We start from the raw sequence: 24,073 nt of genomic DNA, 5'->3' as shown, positions 1-24,073 counted from the left end.
AAAAAAAAAAAATGAGAAAAGGAAATACAGTAATTGGCTGTTAATTGCAAGGGAAGAATAGGGGTTGGAGAGAGACTTGAATTAGGAGAATCTCTTAATCCGGCCACATTTTCTCAAGGACAACAGTACAAAATAATCTAGTTTCTTAAAATAGTGCTTGTCCTTTCAAAATATTTTTATTTTTTTAAAGGTAACAAACTTCAGAGATGTTTGTTCCAACCTACAAATACTTTTCAGATTTATCATGTACAATTTTAAAGACCTCCTTAATTAATATTTTTCTGAATTAAAAGTCTTTATCTTTTACATTTTTTGTAGATTCTGTTTAAAAATCAGCAACTAAATAGTAAAATGACAGTTTTCTTACATGAGTTAAAAAGTTAATATATAATGTTATTAATATCACATATGAACAAGATAACTTAGCTGAGAATGTGCTTTATAGATATATGTTAAAATGTTCTAAATTTTTCCAGGTTGTCCAAAAGATTTGAAAGGGTAAAAAGATTTTTTAACACACAGTAAATACTTCTGAAATAGTGAATTAAAATGAAAAACAGATGACATATTTATTCAGCTTTTGGCTTCTGTAACATCAAACAGCACATTTTCTTCAAATGGTTTCATCAGTGGACTGGTAGGTAACTTCTTAAATTGATTGACTCAAACATGTCACTTTTTTGATGATTGGAGGTTTATAAAATAGTCCCAATTTTTTTCCTTCTGTCAACGTATTACATATCTCTCACAATAGATTAAAAGATAGTATTTATCCCCATGCTTTTTCAACAGATAATTTTGTTTTCAAATAAAATCAATATAATGTATGAATAAAGTATTTGATTTCCATTAAAGAAATATCTTAAAATTTATAATTAATTAATTTTTTAAGTATTTTTTAAAAAGAAAAAACATTGATAAAGCCAACCTAAATATTGCTCATAGAAATATCCAAGTAACTTACTTCTTACCAGGATGATATGCAGACATGTAAACTTATTCAAAGTAATAGAAGGAAAACTAATGATAGGCATATCTAAATTTGAGAGGAAAAAAATAGCAAAATCATTATTTCGAGCCAATATTTAGTAAATGATAAGAAATTACTTTAATTGACAAATAAAATTTTTTTAAAGTTTTCCCCAGGAATTTCAGATACCTTTATAACCTCAAGGAACACACAGCAGGGGAAGAACAACTTACGTATGTCTGCTTTCAAGATAAAGCCAGAGCTCTCAGATCGCAGTCCATCCTTCTAAAATACCATGAAGCCTGTATCAGGATAAGTCTGAGAATGCATATATTCCTTGATATTTATTCTCCATGTCTCTAGAAATCTGTTGATATTTAAACATTTTCAGTTAGGGCAAGTTGAAGAGGATCTAAAAGTATAATCATCGCTGGAGAAAAAGGAAGAGTGAAAGAGAAAAATCAAGAAAGATTTCTAAGATTTCATTTAGTTCTCTACACCTTGATCACTGAGTGTAGGCCTGGGATAAATGCCCTGAGGTGAAGTATCGGGCAGAGTCACAGTCCAAGCAGGTGAAACATTCAAGCTTGGAGACTGAAAAGAGTTTAATATAAGAACACTTTACAAAAATGAGGACAGGAAAATTGGGATGCCCCAGAGTCAGCAACAGCAGAGAGCTGGTACACCCTGAGACCTGAAGCGACCAGGATTAAAAATGGTTACCAGAGCACAGAGAGAAGTTGTGGCTTGGCTAGAGGGCCACAAACAGCCTGCAGGCACTCACCAGGGAGGGACCTGGGGGGAAAAATACCCTGACCCCTCTCTCCTCTCACCTTCTGCTCTGTTGTCAAGTTTTCACAATGACCAACAAGAAGGCAAAGAGCATCCCTTGCAATCAGCCTCCCTAGGAGAGAGTGGCCTGGAAAGGCAGTCATAAGATAACCAGCACAGGTGACTTTGAATGTCTAATTGTAGAAAGGAGACATTTTTTTAGCATAATAAAAAAAATGTTAATGACCTTATGGAAAGAAAACATGATGTCTTTTTCAGAAAGAACATTTGACAGTATTCTGGGATAAAAAATGTATCTGTACACACCCACAGCCAAACACACACACACACACACACACACACACACACACACACACTAAATTCTCAAAAGAAAAAGAGAAGTCAAATTATAAAACTAAAATATATAAAAATATATAAAAGTATGACAATAAAACATAAGAATGTATGAAATTATAGATAACTTTAAAACTCTGCAACCAGACTCAGTTTGTCTATTATTAAGAAATACAATTTATCCAGTAAAGATATTATAACATATGAGGAACAACAAAAGAATGAGAAAAAGAAAAAGAAAAACAAGAAAAGATCAAGGGAAAATTAATTGAAGCATGATTATTTTCATTTTTCTTCCCCACAATGCAGCCTCAGAATGTAAATTCTTAGAATCCAAGGATCTCCTGAAATCTCACTGCTCTTTAGCCACTGTAGAGATAAAGCTTTATTCTTATATAAGCCAATAGTTCCCATCCTATTTTCTCAGCAATCTTAGGAAGAACACATATAGAAACACAGAAGTACAATTCACGAGTCAGGGGAAGGTGAGGGACACGGAAAAGCTATCTTCACAACCAGTGAAGCTATTTCAGATCTAGATTTCTATTCTCCACCCTTCCCTGCTTCCCATGTAAAGGGATGAGGCTCCTTTGGAGGTATGAGGAGTTCTAGATCATGGCCTTCTAGACACAGTCTGTATGTGTGCAAATGAAAGCCAAAGGGCCAGTCTCTGCTGAACGGTTTCCTTTCTCACTTGCCTGAGTCTGCCACGCATGCCTCCTACCTATGCACAACTGAAAACAAAACTACTTATTTGCTATCTTGTCATGCCAAATACCATCTTATGTGCATCTTTATTCCTTTCTTTCTTCCATTCCTCCTTCCCTATTTGTAACATGAATTCATTTCGCCAACATTACTGAGCACAAATATGTTAGCTGCTGGGCAAGTCTAAGGATACAGAATAATAAATCAAGATCCTCAATCTTGAGCAGCACACATTACAGTGAAAACAACACACTGTTACACTCTCCTTTTCCACACCCCCGTTAACCCAACATAACATATACTATACACATAAATACGTATCTATAGCACATGCATGGGCTATACACATAAATGAATACATATGTATATACATAATCTGATCCCGAAATATCTCCATTCCCCTGGGGAAATATCCCCCCCCCCACTTACCACACTCTCTCCTGGAATCATTCCAATGTCTCTTGGTCTTTTACTGAATTTCAATAAAAATTTCAGGTTTTAAAGAATTGAACATATGCATGGATGTTAAAGCCCACTCAGAACGGTAGACATAAACTCATTCCTGGATAAGGGTTAGCAGTGGTAGGAGTTGGGAATCAGCTCTAGAAGAGTTGGAAGGAAGTAAATACATGCAGAGGATATTATAAGGACATAGAAGAAACTAAAAATTAAGATTCCCTTCAAAAATATCTTTTTTTCCATTTTTTCCCCTCAGAAACCTACTCTGTAGAAACAAACAGGCTTTAAATTTAATATTTGGGACTAAATCGTATAAGGGCAAATAATATATAAGAAAACCCTTTTTGTAGTTACCTTTTTCAGAAGCACCTGTCTTAGAACAGAACACATTTCTCCAGACCTATTAGAATCACCTGGGGAGCTTTAAAAACTGTCAGGTCCAGGCTCAAACCAGGTGAGCCCAGGCAACAATATGGTTTAAAACTCCCCAGTTGATACTAATGTGTAGCCATTGCTGTAAGTAATAAATATGTATTTAAACATATGATTATTAGTTGCATGCCTATCATCTTTAGTAAAAGGAAGATATTCTAAGTAATTTTGTTTTTGATAATGTCATCATTGAGAATATTATAATATATAATATACATTTTAAATTCATTTAAAATCAATTTAGATATTTTAAATTTTTAAATAGAATCTTTTGTTGAATAAAATAAATGAAGTATAGAAGTTTTTTAATGCTTATATTAAAATGAGCCTCCAAGAAAAATAGCAAGTTTTTGGTAAGCAGATGGAGCTTGGGTCAGAATAATGATGCAAAATTTTTATTCAAGCTTACTTCTTCCAACCCACAGCCTCTTTTTTCCCATCTCTGCCAGATCTGTAGTCTATTGTACAAAATAGATAGTTTAGCAACTTGCGATTCAAGTTAGTTTGGTAATACTATCTTTTAGGAACTCAAAATCAGTAATTTTATAAATACGTTTATTTTAGGGTTCATTTTAGTAAGTAATAAGGCATAATTCCCGAGTACATTTACACAATTTAAGGAGCCATCTCTAAACTGAGCTCATGCTATGTGGACAAGGGCTGCTGGAATTAAGGTAGAGTTTAGCCTTCAGAGGTATGCTTCCAAGGTATGGAAACCTAGATTAGCTCTGGCATGTAAACTACCAAAAATGTTCTTGTTAACTGGGCAACATGTTTTCTAAAGGTACAGAATTCACTTTGTTTCTATCACTTGTCAGAGTTAAGCATAAATAATGTACAAACAAACAAACTGTGCCAGTATAAAATGTAATATTTGTTTATGAGACACTTTGAGAATCTGACAGTGGCCCTCTGTTAACAATATTTAGGCCATAACTATATTGGCCAAATTTTACCAAAAAAAATTCTTAAGCTTTGAGTAATGTTAAAAATAACTTAAAAATTACCCTTGTATCTGGTTTCTAATCTCAGATAAAATCAGGCCAGAGTTACCAATTGTAATGATCATTATGTCACTGTAAAATTTAAGCAAGAATAATAATAAACTGAGAACCTGTTATACAACAAGGCTAACACTCTTCCAATCCTGAGCTCCCTAGACTTTGAGATTTTTTGAATCAGTAAAAAATGCCCAAGAATGTTAGGAAGTAATCAGTTACTATTATTTTTTTAAATTTTGTCAAAGAAGAATATTAAATGAAAGGAGTAAAACTTTATCCACTCTCACCATTACATCATTGCATAATAAAAACACCAAAAAAAGAAAAAAAGAAAGAAAATACAGAATCTCTTAATAAAAAATAATTCTATAAAAAAGAATACGCTGAATATCTCATTTCAGTGCTATCTACTGAAAATGTCATTACAAATCAGCCAGCGTCCATTGGCCAGTATTTGAGAATCAGTTTTCTGAGGGTGTTCATTTAGTCTTCTGCCTACTTTCCAGGAAAACTGCTTGAAATCTCATTGATATCTGCATAGGGCTTCCGGTTCAGCCTGTTTAAACAGCAACCAGTGTATTCATGATAAATCTAAAAGGAGTATTTCTCCACCCAGTTCAGAGCGCACAGTTCCACCAGAGCTTGAAGTGGCGTTAGCAGCATTGGAAGAGATAATTTCCTCAAAGATTACCATCTACGTAATGCAGGATTCTTTTTATTGTTTTCTTTTGTGTTTTGTTTTGTTTTGTTTTGTTTTGTTTTGTTTTGTTTTGTTTAACAAGAGTTCATTCAGCAACCCTTAACCCAGCATCTAATTCCTCTAATTCAGAATAAGAATACATGGCCAGAACTCTTATGAATTATGGTTTTCTATATTGTATGGAAATTAAATGGAAGGGATCATATGGTATGTGATTTATATATTTATATAAAATTGTGATTTTATATATTTAGCCAAAACATAGAAGAATCCCTTCTTTTATGAGAGCAATTATTATATTTAGGATGATCTAAATAAAAATGGTCTTGATTATGATCTACTCTTGATGATAATGTCAGTTTCTAATCTTCCATGCCAGACATATACTTACTACTATGTGATAAATACACACTACCAAAACTGAACAGCATGTCTGTAGGACTACCTAATGATCTTATTTTCTGCCTTCACAATGACATTCAGAAAATTAATTCTAAGACAAATTCTTCATTTCAAAAGTCTGAAAAACAGCTGTCTGATTCAATATAAAACTGAAAACATCCTACAAATGAGCAAATTCCAGATTTAAGCTATACATTTTAAGTTAACTGTAAATGGTCTAACTTTTCACTTATTTCAGTTCTTTCTTAACAGTACTTTGATCACCAGTAAAGAGCAAAAGTAACTTTATTGGTTCAGTTAATAAATATTTCTTTTTTAATTAATCTGTTTCTACTCTTTTTTCAATAATGCAGATGCATTTCAGGGAATAACAGTGCAAATACCCACATGAATTTCTTCCAATTTTCAATGCCCTACATCCAAAGAAATCTCAAGTTTTTAACTTCTGTGAAGTCATTTACAAAGAATAGAAGGTCCTCAGAATGAAAACCTGCATGTTATTTTTCCCTCCCACAACGTTAAAGACAACTTACAACGATGAGAAAACAAGTGGATAAAAAGGAAACTCCTCTGTACAGCCAACAGAACAAGAAAAATGAAGAGTGTTGGTCAAAGGATGTTTGCATTTAATATGGACTAGCTAACTGAAACAAAAATTATGAATTAAAAAATTAAATTAGACAATTTAAAATTTCTCATTCAAAATCCAAACCAAAAGTTTGTAGTAAGGTATTTTATCTGGGAAAAGGAGCAACCCGGCTCTACCAATTTGTAGCAAACCCAAGAACCCTCTCTCCTATGCAGGCAAAGCAGAAAAGAAGAAAGAAAATGAGCATCAGATGGAACCTGATATATTCAAATGGAACCTAAGAAGTGGCACTTTAACAATCATCCTTATTTTTTGCCCCCTGTTACTCATTTTCTCATTTCTCAGTTGTCATTTCCAATATTCCTTCCTTCTATAATTGGCTAAAATATAATGTTAACCGATTAGCTGACAAATGATTATTTAATGCTGATTCACACAGTATTCTTAAGTTTAGTGTTTTTCAATATTTGAAATCCAGATTTAATTTTGAGAAATTTAATATCATCACAAAATGTCCCAGAGAAGACCTATATAGCCACCTTAAAAAAGAAACGGCTCCAAGTTCTACATTTGATTACACTTGATCGACTGTCTTTTAACAAATTTAAAAAAAAAAAAAAAATACATGTGCATTCAAAAGTGAGTTGATCAACCATTGAAGCATTTTTTTAAAAAAAATCACAGAATCATATACCAGCAGTGCTATTTAGCTCTGTTAAGAGGGAAAATAACCAAAAACTTTGAAATTTCTGTGCTTATGGTAGAAGTAGATATATCAACTGAAATCTATTTACTGTTTGATACATCTAATTCTTCTTCTTCTAGGCTCACCAAGCACACTTCTGTTAATTGATTAGTTACCCAGGTAAGACTGCCCAAAGTGAGTGTGTTTGCTTATAAGTCTGGTCTGTAAGTTATAGTTTTCACTCTAAATTAATCAAATGGCATTGTGACTTCACATCAGTCATCCTGAGCAATGGATGCATCCTGGGTGTGCAATTGAACTTTGGCTTCTGAGGTTGAAAGTCTAAGAAACAGCCTGTACTGTGTTCAGTTCCACAAGGATTCACCCATGGTAAAGACATCTTGAGAAAAGACATTGTTAACCATGAGCAGAGTTTTTCTCATTTTAAAACTTTTACTGACATAAGATTTTAACACAACTTTACAAAGACAGGGAAGCTCTCTTCTACTGCCAAAGCACCTGGACAGACATGTTTTTATTTTCTTGGATCAGCATTACAATGTAATATATATGCTTAGCATGGTGCCTAGAATACAGGTGGTCCTTAAGAAATTGTCACTTTCTACAAAGAAGATTGCTGGCTTTTAACAAAATGGAACCTCATTTCACAGCTTCAGCATTTGTCAAATAAAATGGGCCTTTTGGATCATATAAAACTTACATGAGTGCCCATCAATAGATATTGGGTAAAAAAGATGTTGTACATATATATAATGGAATATTATTCAGCCGTAAAAAAGAATTAAATTTTACTATTTGTGATGACATGGATGGACCTAGAGATTATGCTAAGTGAAATAAGTGAGAAAGAGTAAGACAAATACCATATGATTTCACTTATATGTGGAATTTAAAGAACATAATAAACAAACGAACAAAACAGAAACTCAGATACAGAGAACAAACCGATGGTTGACAGATGAGAGAGGGGTTGAGGACTGAGTGAAGAAGGTGAAAGAATTAAGAAGTACAAATTGGTGCTTACAAAATACTCATGGGAACATGAAGTACAGCATAGAGAGTATAGTCAATAACATTGTAAAAATTATATCTTGTGCTAGGTGGGTACTAGACCAATTGGGAGATCACTTCGTAAATTATATAAACATCTAACCACTATGCTGTACAACCAAAACTAATATAAAATTATATTGAATATCGACTGTCATTGAAAAATAAAATTTTAAAAATAAGTTTAAAAAACTTGCATATGTCCAGGCAGTTTTTATCTTAATTTGGAACATTGGCTCCTGAATTTTTTTTTTTTAATGTTAATAATATAGGCCAACCTGCTAAAAATCTTGCTATTAATTTATGTGAATGACATGTAAATAGCATGCACTTCAAAATACTGAGGCTCCGGGCTTCAGGAATTCTCATTTTCTTCAAATGTTGGTTTAGTCCTGTATTGAATTAGGCTGTAATATCCCATTATATGATAAAGCATCATTTAACAGGAAGTTATACTCTTTTATGTTATGTTTGCATTTCATTTCCATGCTACTCTTTAGAAAATAAGTGATAAGTAGAAGCAGAACAGGTATTTGTAATTACTCATGAGTCATTTGCTCTCACGTAATTTAATAGCCACAGATCTTTAATATTTATAGCACATGTTGAAAGGATTTAACATATGTAGTGATCTTCACCAAGTAACTCCATACTCTTCTTGAATACAAAGATGTAAATTTTGTCACCATTTATGCAACCTGCTAAAAATCTTGCTATTAATTTATGTGAATGAGTTTTTCCTCTAAAATTTTAATTAAAACACAAATGCTTTGCACATTTCAATTTGTAATATCCCACATATGCATTTTTTTTAAAAAAAAAACTGTCAGTTGGATAATAGAGGATTTTTTTGTAAGTAAGATGTTTCTTCATACCTAAATATTCTCAAAAAAAAAAAAAACAAACCAGTTATTTTTGTGTAAAAGCCCATTTGAAAGCTAAGTAACCATCACTTAAACTTTCAGGTATTCAGTGTCAATAGTGTTCTCTTCACATTCCTATGTACCTCTAAATGTGCCATAATAAAAAAAAAATGAAGTAGAAATCCATTGAGATGAATAGGTAGAATTTGAGAGACAACTAGAATTTGAGAGAAAACCATGTCATAAGTAAAGTCAACATTAATAAAAAATCAATAGCATCAAAAAATGTATTATCATAATCAGAAGCATGTATAACTTAAGATTTCAAGAAGGGTTATTATTTAATGGAGAATATTTTGACTATCAACTCAAAAGATAGCGAATTCTTTATCAACACCTGTCTAAATTATTCCAAAATTTCTAGCATAATATAACTAATTAGAATGTTGTCATATATTTTTTTAATTTTACATTCTAAAATAAGTTTTAAAAATTTAATAAAAGTACTTCTTTAATTGGCTAACTTTTTTTTCATCTAGAACAATTAACAAAAATATTAGGAGTAAATGATATAAAAATTTTACTATGTTCTCCAGAATTTAACGTACCTACGCATGTTCACACACAACCTTTGTTCCTTTGAAACACTCTTCATAGGCAAAATTTCAGCTGTGTCGTTTTCATTATTATAAATCATAATGCTACATATTCTTTTGTCATCTTGTTTTCTTAATACTACTAAGAATTCATCAGTAATTGTGGGCTATTAAAAAGCAAAAATAAAGATATTTTTTAGGTCCATTTTTCAAAACAAAAGTATGCATTTTCCTGAAGGAATGAAATAGAAATGTTTGATTAACTGACACTCAGAAATCATTCCTGAGCAATCTGTTAGAATTTCTTTCCCTTAACAATGTTTTCTGTTCTATGCTATCAAGAACTATGAATCATAATATCTGGCAGCTAAAAGCAAAGGAGGTGATAGGCTCTATTAGCATCCTAAATATATGCATGTCCTAATGCTCTCTTAAAATATGTCTTCTCAGAGATGTTTCAAATTTTCTCAGCCAAGCAAAATGACATTAACTGAGACCTTGGCATAAAGATTTGCTTATTTTAGTTCTCTTAACAAAGTAACCATAGAACAAAAATATTGCCACTCAATGGCAGATAAGTTATATTATCGCATTCTGATCTATTGTGTGTTAACAACACATGATAAACAATTGAATCACTTATGATCACTAACTACTTTGATCATCATATATAAAGACAAAAAACTAAAGCCATATTAGAATTAGCTATTTTTTCTATAAGAGAACATTCCCTCTTTCTGTTTTAAAGAAGTTGGCTAAAATTATTTCAGCCCAAATTAACTAGGAATAATTGAGAACAATTAACAATTTAAATCAAGACAGCATAATGTGTCTACATCAATAGCTGATAGATTTCTGGAAAAAATTAAAAGTGCTATTAATATGTTTCTTGTATTCAGCATTCCAAAAGGAAATTTGACTTTATTTGCCTTTTTCCTCTGAAAGTTTACTGCAGGATTCCAGGAAGAATTTCCAAAGAGAGAACAATATCTGGCAGCTTATTTATTTAACGCTTAGTAAAAGATGAGTAGGACGCAGGGAAGGTCAGATTTAAGTCAAAAGAGGATGTCTTGTTATTCTGATGTTACACCTTTGAGGCAAAGGCCTAATACCTTTTCAGAAAATAAAGAGCAACAAAATGAATATTTTTCTCTGCTAAGGACAGTAAAAGGACAAGGGTCATATAATTGTATCTCTTGTTTGCATTGTTTCACCCTTTTCATTTTTTCAAGGGAAAACAACAAACTAATTGAGGAAACACTGCCTACTGACTTATTTCATGTAACTAGTAATTTTATATACTTCTAACAATATAGTATACTTTAAGCAAGATAAAAATGAAATGTTTTATCAATTCAGTGGTAAAACTAAATTAATTTAAAGAAGCAAAGAACACAAAGAATTCTGAAAATAATTCGAACAGTGATATGGGGAAAACGGAAAATTAGAAAGAAAAAGAGACTTCTCAGAGCATCTCTAGACTTGAAGTCTAAAAAATAGGCTCTAATTAATGGGGTAAAAAATGGGAAGAAAATATGGAGGAATAACAAAAGCCTTACTATTAGTTTATGCCAGGATCATGCCTAGAAACCAAGGTTTGTTTGTTTGTTATCCTATTAGTCCATAATTATCCAAAAATGTCTCTTGAAACCAGAATTTATTGTGAGATTATACATTATTGCCAAAAAACATTTTCTATAATCAAAATGTTGGGACATATTAGATTTAGCAATGTTAATGGGTTTCTTAATTACAAGACTTTTCAGTCTTTAACATGCTAACAAATTTTATGATTCTCCAAAAGAAACACATGCCATGTTTCTCAAACTTATTTCACAAAGGAAATTAGATATAGATATCGAGGTACAGATAGAGACACAGCTATATAGCAAATTATGGAATGACAGCCCATGGAACCCAGATTGGGACTTCCCAAGAATTTTTTTTTTCCATCATATAAAATTAAGTCATCATATAATGAGGAAAAAGAACTGTTCTTCCCTTCATTTATTTAAATTTTTCCTCATCATTTTCTGCATGAATATTTTCTACATAATATATTTTTCTATTATAATAGACTTTATTCAACTTCTTCATAAATAAAAACACAAAATGTGCTAAACAAATCACATTATGTTAGGCTTTAGTTGTCAGAGTCACCAAGCAGAGTAACTTGGGAATACATGGTTTTTCTTTTGGTAAGAACTTCAAAATGCAGAAATCAAAGGCACTTGATTCAAGATAATACACAGAGCATGTGAGTTAATTACCTACTTATCTGAGACCCCATATTTTTTCAAATGTAATATATATGTTTAATCTACTCTGAAACATCAGTTGTAAGACCCATTGTGATATAAGAGAAATCAATAGGTGGGGAAAATGTACATCTAAATATCAACAAAATCCAGTATATGCACAAAAGAAACTGCAGTCTAGAAGAAAAACAATCTGCAGGGCAAAATTCTTATGTCTTAACACTGAAACTGCAAGTAGCATGGGGAGGAAGGAGAGGATAGTAGGCCAGAAGGCAGGGGTCACTGATGAATGACTCTCCCCTGAAAACTGTACATGGAACTTCCAGAGGTGGGCATTTTCATTACCCAGACAATTTACATGAATAAAGAAAAACAGTTCTTCCCAAAAGAGAGTGAATGATCTCTTTGTGGAGACTGAGATAAATACATGTATACCTGCACACATACATTTCCTAGTTATGACCACTGAGAGGACTTAGACACAATAACACACCAGGAACAATGAGCAGACCGAGCACCCTGAACTTGATTTCCAAAATAATTCCTCAATAATAGGAGGTTAATTACAGACTACATTAGGAAAAGAACAAGATGAGCCTGAAACATTTCGCCACGGCAGAAAGTAGAAGTACTCAAGGAATGATGAGAATATGTATGAAGGACAGCTCAAGGAAGCCCCTTGAGCTGTCCTTCATACATAGTCAGGGATTAGGCTAAACATCAAATAATAAGGGATTAAATAATCAGGGATTATTTAAACATCAAATAATAACAATAGTGGATTATAACTCATTAAACAAAATAAGAATCCATAAATCCATACAAATATATATGAATGAATGAATGAATGAATGAAGTCTTTTTAATTAGGGTAAGGCTGACATAGAATCAGAGGTAGCAGAAGTTGAGGAAAAGTAAAAGAAAAAGGCAGTGCCACTGTCTTAAGGAATAAAGGCAACTGATACTGTCTATTGATGCAACAAGATATGAAGTTTTATTATATTGTTTAAAATTACAGAAATAACAAAGGCAGAATTGTGAATATAGCTATATTAGAAATGCTTTGGTCTGAATGTTTGTGACTCCCCCGAATTCATATGTTTAAATCCTAACCCCCAAAGATGATGGTAGTAGAAGATGTGGCTTTCAGGAGGTGCTTAGGTCATGAGGATAGAGTCTTCATTGTGAACTTAGTGTTCTTATAGAAGAGAACCCACAGAGCTCCCTAGCCCCATCCACCATGTGAGGACACAAGAAGGTGCTATGTATGAACAAGAAACCTGGCCATCATTAGACTCTGAATCTACTGTCACCTTGATCTTGGACTTCTCAGCTTTCAGAACTTTGAGGAATAAATTTCTGTTTTTTATAAGCTACCCAGTCTAGGACATTTCTTTTTTAGCATTCTGAGTGGACTTAGACAAGGAGGGAGAAAAGAAAGACAATATATAAATTGTCAAAATCCTTAGGTGTTATATCCAAAAGTTAATAGAGAAAAAGATAGCAATATAACCACATTATATTTAGAAATATGTAAATGACATCCCTAAGATAAAAGAACTGCAATAATGCAAAGATGTGACTTTAAATATCATTGTTAAAAGCAAGGAATGATAGATTTTTAGGCTACTGCATTTTATTATAAACCTGGCTATATAGTTTAATTTTTGAGCTTTGCATTGATTCCTTTGATAAAAGATTTAAGAAATCTGGATATATATATTCATACATCTAAATTTCTGCTTCATTCCCAAGGTCAGATGTTATTATTTAGCACCTCTGAAAAGGCTTAGCCTTTCCTGTGATTGCTTTTCAGCCTTAATAATGAATGAAATATGATTGCCATAAGTTTATTATGTTCTTTAAAAAAAATTATACTGCCTTACATTTGTTCTCAGTTTGCCTCAACCAAGCATCAAGAATTACAACAGGACTTTCATGTAATGGGATCTGATTTTTTTTTTAAGAATTTAGTCAAATACCTCTTCATCTTCACTATTCTAATTAGAATTGTCTAAAATATTTCATTTTCTTATAACCAACTTCCATTTTTGATCATTTCAAAAATTTGGGGGGGAAAAAATCACTCTACCTTCTAATTTTTAAGACTGTTACTTTGCTTACTTTTTGCTTTTTAACTTTGTATTTTAAATTAACATAAAGTAAAATTGAATTTCAGATGTATATTTCTGTGAGTGTTAACATATGAATGAATTAATGTAACCACTATCACAATTGGGATACAGATTAGTTCCATCACCTCAAAAAACCTACTATGCTACCTACTGAGTCATTCCCTCACTCCTAATCCCTGACTATCACTCATATACTCGCCATCATTATATTTTGCTCTAGAGAATGTCATACAAATGAAATTAAACAGTATGTAACCTTTCGAGACTGAATTCTTTTACTCGACAATGCTTTTGAGATTCATTTAAGTTGCCTAGCATCAATAATTTATTCTTTTGTATTGCTGAGTACTATTCCATTTATGGATATACCATTATTTGTTTTCTCATTAGCTCGCTGAAGAACATTTGAGTTGTTTCCAGTTTGGGGCCAATCTAAACAGAGTTGCTATAAACATTTATGTACGGATTTTTGTGGAAATGTAAGTTTTCATTTTCCTAAGAAAAATACCTAAGAGTGGGATTGCTGTGTTATATGATAAGTGTATATTTAGCTTTATAATAAGCTGCCAAATGGTTTTCCAAAGTGACTGTATCATTTTACATTGTCACCAGCAATATACAAGAGTTCCAGTTGATCTATTTACTTGTCAGAACTTGGTATTTTTATTTTATCCATTCTAATAAATGTATACTAGTGTCTGCCTTTTACTATTAAGTTTAATGTTAGCCTATAGATGTTCTTTATTATTTTGATTAAGTTTTCTTCCATCCCCAATTTGCTGGCAGTTTTCATGTATAACTATTGAATACTAAAAAATCCTTTTTTTGTTGGTTGATATTATCATGTGATTTTTCTTCCTTAGACTATTAATAAGCGATCTGCAACATCTTTACTCACAAAGCTTCTGACACTAAGTATATAGGTTTTTCCTCATACCAATCAATTCTCCAACTCTCCAGACACCAACTCGGTGTTCTATAATTCAGTTCAATTCTAATGCTAACTACTTGGAGTTAGAGTCAGACTCCACAGGTTTAAGGGCTCAGTCCCACAAGACTACCCTCTCTTTAGAAACCATTCATAAATATTGGATGTCCAGGGTACCCACACTTTTGTCCAACTTGGCTACAAGGTCAGGAATCCCCACAATCCCTGCCTTTCCAGGTTCAATAATTTGCTGGAATGGCTCACCAAACTCAGGAACGTGCTTTACTTACTATTATTTGTTTATTATAAAGGCTACAATTCAGAACAGCCAAATGGAAGAGATGCACAGGGCAAAGTATGGGAGAAGGGAGATGTGTGGAGCTTCCATGCACTCTCCATTCTCACTACCTTCCCAGCACCTCAACATGTTCACCAACCCAGAAGCTCTCTGACGCCTGTGGTTAAGGGGTTTTCATGGAGGTCTCATCACATAGGCATGATTGATTAAGTCATTTGCTATTGGTAATTAATTCAACCTCCAGCCCTTCTCCCTTCCTTGGATGTGGGTCAGGGGACATAGGAAATAAGGCTGAAAGATCTAATCTTTTAATCATGCCCTGTTTTGGGGGGGGAGGGAGAGTAACAGAACCCCAACCTGAAGTTATCAAGGGACCTCCCACCACCATTCATCTTATTTGCATAGAGAAGATACTCTTATCATTCTGGAGATTCCAAAGGTTTTAGGAGCTCTGTGCTATAAACCAGGAACAAAGATCATATATATATTTATTGTACTACATATGAGTTTCATTGATTGATTGTCAAATACTAAGCCAACCTTGCACTTCTGAGATAAATAATATTTGGTAATGTTAAACTATTCTTTTATACATTGCAAGATTTAATTTGTTCATGATTTTTTATCTATGTTCATGAGAGATTTATCTGTAATTTTTTGTATTGTCCTGGTTTTCACATAACTAATGCTCATCTCATAACATAAGCTGGGAAGTATCTCCTCCTCCTCAAGAGATAGTGTAGATTTGGTTTAATGTCTTCTGTACACGTGTGATAGAATTTAGCAATTAAACCATCTGGGCCTGGAGATTTCTTTTTCACGAGTTGTTAATGCTGAATTAAGTGGTTTAATAATTACAAAATTATTAAAGTTATCTATTTAATCGTAAGAGAGTTTTTGGACTTTTTTGGTTTGAGGGAAATAGGTCATTTCACCTAACTTATTGAATTACATATACATATTTATTCATAATATTCCTTTTTTATCCTTTTTGTTTCTACATAGAGTATAGTAATAGCATTCTTTTATTCCTGATATTGGTAATTTGTGTTTTCTCTTTTTCATTGTCTGTTCTGCTATAGGCATATCAATTTTATTAATTGTTTAAAATGTTTCAGCTTTTGGTTTCAGTGATTTTTTTCTATGTTTTTTTTTCTCGCTATTATTGATCTCTGTTTCTATATTTATTACTTTTTATTTCTACTTCTTTTGAGTCTATTTTGCACTTTTTCTAGTTTCTTAAGATTGAAGCTCACTTCATTGATTTGACACCTTTCTTGATTTCTCATATAAACATTTAATGCTATAAATCTTCCTCTATGTACTGCTTTAACAGCATCCCACATATTTTGGCATGTTGAATTTTCCTTGAACTCAAAAAATTTGTTGAGTTTCTTGAGATTTTCTCTTTGCCATGGATTATATAGAAGTGTGTTGTTTAATTTTCAAATGTTTGGAGATGTTCTTATTTTCTTGTTATTGGTTTTCAGTTTAATTCTATTATGTTTAGAGAACAAACTTTGTATGATTTTAATTATTTTAAATTTCTTTAGGTTTTTTTCATGACCCAGGATATGCTTATCTTTGTAAATGTTCAATTTACGTTTGGGAAAAAATATATATTCTTCTGTTGTTTGACATGAGCAGTTGTCCATCTTTTAGTTCCATTCTCAAAATATGTGGTATATTATTTATAATGAGATCCAGGCATGTGCAGCTCAAGTGAATTCAGGAGTTCAAGAACAATTTTATGGAATTACTTTCCCAATCTCTATATAACCATATCTCTCTGATAAAATCTGGGACTTTAGTTACCCGCCCTGACACAAACTTTCTATGGCTGTACCTGCATGCAGGGTCAAGCAGCAGTAGGACAGAGAAAGAAAAAAAATATATTGAATGTTCTTATCCTTCAAACTTAGAAGCTCCTATGAGCCCTTGCAGCCCCCACTGTAGCTACCAGAAGATCTCTTTTCTGTTCCTGGATCCAGAACTAGAGGGCTTTATCCCAATTTCCTTCTCATTCTAATGCTTACTTCTATGACTTGGACTGTTTGAATGTAAGCTGGGATACATTGGAGGGGAAAAAATGGTGAACTCACTGTCAGTCCAGTGATACTTCATATTTGAGGAGTAAGATCCTCAGATAGCTGTTCCATGCATTCTATCCAGGTTTTGTAGTTGCATTCATTGTGACAGGTCAGAGTGTACTTACTCCATTCTACCCAGAATTGTAACCCCTGAGTTATTATTTTTTAAGTCAACTTTTTGAAAATCATTGTTTCTTTAAAGTTAATTTATATCAAAGGCCTATCTGTGGAGAAATTATAAAGCAGGTGGACAAAGGGAAGAAAGGAAAGAAGGAAGGAAAGAAGGAAGGAAGGAAGGAAGAGGGGAAGAGGAAAGGAAGGAAGGAGGAAATAAAGGAAGGAAGATAGGGAGTGGAAGAGAAGAGAAAAGAGAGGGAAGGAGGGAAGACTTAGAAGGCGACAGTAATGATAGAAAGATAATCTCAAGTATCTGACTGGAAGGAGATGAAGACAACTTTTTTAAGATACAACAAATTATTTCTTTTGTCTTGGAAAGAGACCATTGTGAGGAAGCCAGATTCCCTAAATGTACATGAAGAAAAAGTTACGCTCTTCATCATGTAGTTTTTGCCACCAAGTAGGGTAGACATGCCACTTTATTTTTCAAGAAAATAAAAAGACAAAAACTTAATTTAATGCTTATCCTAAAACTTTTGGGGATTAGGATGGGGAAAGTGTTCCCTGAAAAAGTTTTCAAGAAATAAATTCCCGGGAATTACTAAATTGAAGGATGAAGATTAATCTAACCTTGGGGTAGAGTGGTAAGTGCACGATTTTTATCAGATTTTTCTGATAAACTGTAATAGGCTGAGAGTTGGTTTTAACTTTAAGAAAAGTTTCAACTCAAATATGAATGGAGCATATCAAAGATTTCTAAGTGTTTATACATTTACATCTTATCGCATAATTTTATATAAAGTAAATAGATATTAGAAATATATATTCATTATGAATGTTTTAATCTTAAAAGCATATTTAAATGGTAAACCTATGATAGCACTATTCATGTCTATGAGACTATTCTGAATAAATGCCTCAATTTTTAAATTCAAAACTTTTTCTTTTTCTATGTACATGTTTTCAGTTGGCCTTAAAATGGGCAAACTAGGATAAAATCTACAATACTCCAGAGCTAGATATTAACTAAGGATAAAATGAAAATGTCATTTTGTGTATCATCTTTAGATGTTGTAGAGAGGGGGGCTTTTAAAGAGTGGTTTTAATATAGAAACCCAGAAATAGGTAAATTTTGTCTTTGGCCCAGCCACCTCTCATCCACACAAAGTCTCCATGGAAATACATATATGAATGAAAATGGCAGAGCCAAGAAAATTAACCTTCATTAACTCAAACTTTGGTCTCAATGCCTAAACAGAATCTCAACTTCAGTCAGCTGGGCTGGACTAATGGAAAACTTCTTTCTCCTAATAAGAAGCAAAATAGAGGCATAAACTAAAGCATACTGAGTGACCTACAATTTCTTCTAAGCCCACACTAAAATCTCAAATTTTACCACTAATTGCAACATGGGCTAGTTTCGAGACCAACCATCTTTTCTGAAAGGAATTTCGGTGAAAGTATTTGTCCCAAAAAGTAAGCCACCTCACCTCCCCACCCGCTGGCATTCCTAGGACAGGACAAATGCCTAAGCCCTGCCCTATGAAGAGAGAAAAAAGTATTCAAAGAAAGAAAGTAAAAGCAACTACAAAGGTGGGAGTGAGAAGATAAATAAGAGAGACATGACCAGGGATGGCCTCAGGTCTGACTCTCCAGCCCCCTACCTAGAGCCAGTTTTGGATTCCTGAACTTTACTAACCATTTTGGGAAACATAAGGACTGATATAAAAGAAACTGAAAGAACTCTCTTCCCCTGGAAGTTCACACTATTCTTTATGAATTGGCCTAGTATTTTCTTACCTTTTCGAAATACATCTAGAAAAATCAGAGAAATGTTCCTATAGCATTTTTCTGATTCCTATCCTCAATTATAACTGAATGCCCAAACTTCCACTTTGAAAGTAGAGATCTTGCTGTTTTAAATTATATACATGCCCTCGTACTGGTCCACAGTGAAATTAACTGGTCGCTCACTTTTCTGCCAACTTTCATAGCAAAAATCTTCCATCTATTTTTCTCTATAACTTTGCATCTGGCCACTGTATGAGTTTCCTACTGCTGCTGCAACACATGCTACAAACTTAGCGATTCCAGCTCTGTGAACTGGATTAGGTCTAGGAATTGAATAGGAGGCCACAAATGCTCACCTTGGAGACCTGAGTCAAATTTCTGCCCACCAAACATTTTCCAACTATGAGAAGCAACACCTTAGTAAATCGCACATCCATTTCATCCTTAGGGATTCTATGATAAATGAACCATTGTCCCAAGTCCCTGTGGGTCAAACACTGATTACTACTCTATCTGTGCAGCTTATTAAAGGATTGCACTCATCTTGTTTGTGCTGGTTAAGCACTGACATGTGGCTTCTACCACTCTGTAATCCCATTATTCCATTGAAATCTGGGAGCCCAGTGCTAATACAGCCTCTTTTACTATTATTTCCAGCCTACAGAGGACAGCCACTACAGAGAATGGTGTTTTCCTTACCAGTACATATCTGAATGTTCAAGTGAAGACAGTTCTCTGAGTGGGGAGGGATGGTAAGTGGGTGACTGAGAATTTTGCATACAATAGACTCATTGCAACATTCACATTTCTCTGAGTCTTTGGACTCCTTCCACTACAACATTCCAGGAAAGCGCCAGCATTTCTTCCTCACTGACTCTAGACCACCATTGAGTCTAGTTTTCAATTCACCATATATACATCATTCCCACATGGTTGAGACAATACATTAAATCTCAAAACCCAGGTAAGGCAACTTATAGATAATTTTAACCCAATCCAACATTTTTCCTCCTTGGCTTAATATCCTTAGAAACAACTCTTCTATACGCAGACTCTTACTGATACAATTTGGCAATATTCTGGAACTTTTTGATATATAGATAATTTCCTCTGCAACCAGACACTGTATTTCTTTGTCTGGGCTCTCCTGTGTACCCCAGTTTACTTTTGAATGACTCTGTGCCTTTAAGCAAGTTACTCCAGGTATATGAACCTCATCTTTAAATAAAGATAATACCTACTTCATAGTGTTGGTGCATGGAATAAATAAAGCTATTAGCTAGGACAGAGTCTAGGACATAAGAAGTGCAGAGAACATTGTGGCTTCCCCCTCCCCCACCCCCACTTTAAGAATTAATTTTTAACCACATCCCAGACAAGCAAAAAAAAAAAATCACTAGAAAATTCAACCCCTTTAAGTTACTGAGATCCCTTCTTATTTAGGGCTAAAGAAACCTCAAAGATGAAAAAAAACCAATTCAGTTATTTTAGGCTAACTCACACATAGTAGGCTCTCCAAAATATCATTTGTGGAATTAAATCCTAATCCAAAATTTGGATCTGTATAACTATCTTTACGAGTTTATTCTCCTTCAAACATCTATGCCTAAAGAAAAAAATCCATAGGATTTCCAAATTTACCAGTAAAAGACAAATGCATCATAAATTGGTATTTTAATTACTCATGAGTGGGATTGATACTGAACCTTGAGTATACTTAACAGGTTTTTTTTTTCATTCCCATTGACATTGGCAATCAGACTATGAATCTTAGCTCCAGTGCGGTAATTATGTCAAACTCAGTTTGGGAGGGTAAAAGCATTCAGTAGAGAGCAGTTGCCCTTGTTCAGAAGGAACAAGCACAAAAAGGATAATTTACTTATCAAATTTATCTTACTTGGGGAATGACAGTTTTTGTAGAGTCATAGGAATAAAACTGCTATTAGAAACCTAATTTCTTGTATGGAAGAATAGTAAAGCGGACAATAGAAAATATATTTATTCACTAACATTTTATTGTCCTATTGCCTAGGAACAAAGTATAAACATACTGTCTCCCCACATGTTTTAATTTATACTAATACCTTCATTAATTATGTTTTGGGGAACGCCTTTTTAAAAGCTGATGCCTTTGGGACTAGCTTGCCATCGACTTGTGATGTCAATGCTAATTGTTTTAAGAACCTACAGTTTGGAGAAATGACCATATGTAAGTATTGCCAGGGCTAAGGCCATTCTTTTGGGGAACAACTTTCTTAATAGCAAAAAGATACAATGTATAAACACATAGTTTCGGGCATCTATTAGAAATTCATTCATTCCAAATACTTCTCCAAAGTGTAAAATTGAGATATAAAATAACCATTCCATGACGTGTCTCAAAAATGTACCAGATGTATTTCTCCATTCTTGTGGGAATCTGTGGATTAGCCTTCCCATATGAGCTATCCCCATGCAGGAAGAACATTTCCTCCTACTTTTCCCAGGAACTCCGTTGCAATTTGCAGCACATTATGGTAAATTTGCCACAATGTGTAGGACACTTTGGTCTCTTGCTGGAATTTTGCAGGCATGCTCTACCATGGTTTGAAGCAGGGATCAAGATAATTGTTTCATACGATGAGATCTAATATAATGCTTTATAAGGGGAGCAGGAGCCTCTCTTTTCCAAAGTCATTAGGACAGACGGCACAGCTCATTCATTTAGTCAAACTGCAGAATAGAAAGAGATAGCCATTAGCTACTGATATTTTTGCTAGAGATTGCAATATTATGTCTCTGTGATGCTGGGGAAGAGCAGATACTGGAGAATCCAACAAAAAATGCATTTTCCTCTTAGGAGAAGCTTAAACTCTGCCATTCTGTTTTTTTCTGGGCACCACAGAAGTTTTGAACTGCTACAAATTCTTGTTGGTTGCTATTGTAATTTATTCCCCTAGTAGGCCTGGAAGACCCAGATGCAGATTAAGAATTACTTTTAAACAAGGACCTGAATTGTTCATGTAACCTAGGTTTCCATTTAATCAAGGGAGAAATCTACTTTTGAGTCAATTTTCTCTTGGAAATCAATTATTCCATTTAACTAAGAAAATGTTTTATGAACCTGAAAATCAGAAAATCTCAATTTATAAAGCCCCAAATTTGAAAAAAAAAAAATTACGAAAGTTTTAATAAATAGTCATCATTCACTTCAACTGATTTTATACGTTTTTTCCCCAAAATGTACCATAAAAAATACATCAAAGCATAAGTCCACTGGATGAGTCTAAAAGTAAGTGCCCAATAAAAATAGTTGATTCGACCGATTCCAAGGGATCACCCTGTGACTTCTGTGCTAGTACTGTGAGTTACAAGAACATAGAGGTTATGTCCCTATTATAAAAGTAACAAGATAGACTCATAAATGAAATAGTTAATTACACTGAAATATAGTTGATCTAATCATGAACTGTGATCAGCTATTAATAAGAAGAAATTAAAAATTCAGTCTGCACACAGTGAGTTTAGTGGCAATCTTAGAGACATACCTATTGTCAAAGATGATTAATATTTTTTAAAATATTAAAACCCTACCAAATTATTCAAGTGGCCTTCACTATGGGAATCTCCTTAAAGAGGGGGGAAAAAAAACTGACCATATTTCACCTCTGAGATTTTTTTAAAATCTCAATAGTAACAAAACAAAGCCATAAACACTTCAAAAGCAGCCCCAAATTTCTCTAAACGGTTGTATATAATAGTTATCTCTTTTGTCACTTCCATTTCAGATATTAATCCAGACCACTCTGTCTTGTGCATCTCCCTTTCCACATCATACACACAACAACACACACACTAAGTGGAAGCAGCTTCCACTGAAGTTACCAATGATATAGATTTAATTTACATTAATAAATAAAAAATACATAAGCTAGTCTCTTCTTGAAATGCTCACTTCCCTCGGCTTCTACGACATGTCATTCTGGTTTCTGTTCTACTCAAGCCATTCTTCTCTTCAACCCCAGTCTCTTCTCCTGAGATATGAGTGTTTGTGTTAAGTCACCCTCTCTTTTCACTTTCTTCCTACACAGTTTATTATTCTGAAACTCATGCAAGTTTTATGGAGCTAAATCACAAACTTAATTCAGTCTAGACTTTCCATTTCAGGTAACCAACTGTCTTCATTTGTTCACTCAGCTTTCTTATAGAATCGCATACATAAGTCACTCAGAATTAATCTCATATTAATTCTCTATTCTAAATTTTGTTTCTTCTAGTGTTACCTGATGGCACCAACAGTGATCCAGTTGTGCAAGCCAAAAATTTGGGAGCCTTCTTTAATAGCTCTCTTCACCAAGTCTTCCCCAGAAACTCCTATAAAAGTTCTTATTTTTTTTACTGAATTCATCAATTTTTGTCCATCTTTCGTGTGCCACTACCTTCATTCAAGCTACTATTACATCTTATCTTGACCATTAAAATAATCTTATAACTAGGCTTTCCACTTTTACTCTTGCCCTGCTCAAACTAAAGCCCCACTAAAGCCAGAGTAACTGAAAAAATAAATAAATAAATTTGATTAAATCAATCTGAGAATAAACCACCATCATAGTCTCCAATTTTTCTTAAATAAAGACCAAGTCTCTTAATGGTTTCTCTTCTACACAGTTTATTAGCATATCTTCCATCCTTTCCCTTCCATATCGTATGCTTCTGGTACATCTACCTTTATTTCAGTTCCCTTAACATGCTTTGTTCCCTCCTGTCTCAGTAAATTGTTCCTGCATATCTCAGCCTCAATTTCACTTCCATGGAGAAGCCTTTCATAACTTCCCTGACTAGGCCAAATTTCCCTTAATATAATCTCATACCAACA

This window comes from Pteropus alecto, unplaced genomic scaffold (genome assembly GCF_000325575.1).
Source record: "Pteropus alecto unplaced genomic scaffold, ASM32557v1 scaffold3, whole genome shotgun sequence".
Classification (NCBI taxonomy): Eukaryota; Metazoa; Chordata; class Mammalia; order Chiroptera; family Pteropodidae; genus Pteropus; species Pteropus alecto.
The sequence above is the reverse complement of the archived record's forward strand: the minus strand, read 5'-3'. Positions refer to the sequence as shown.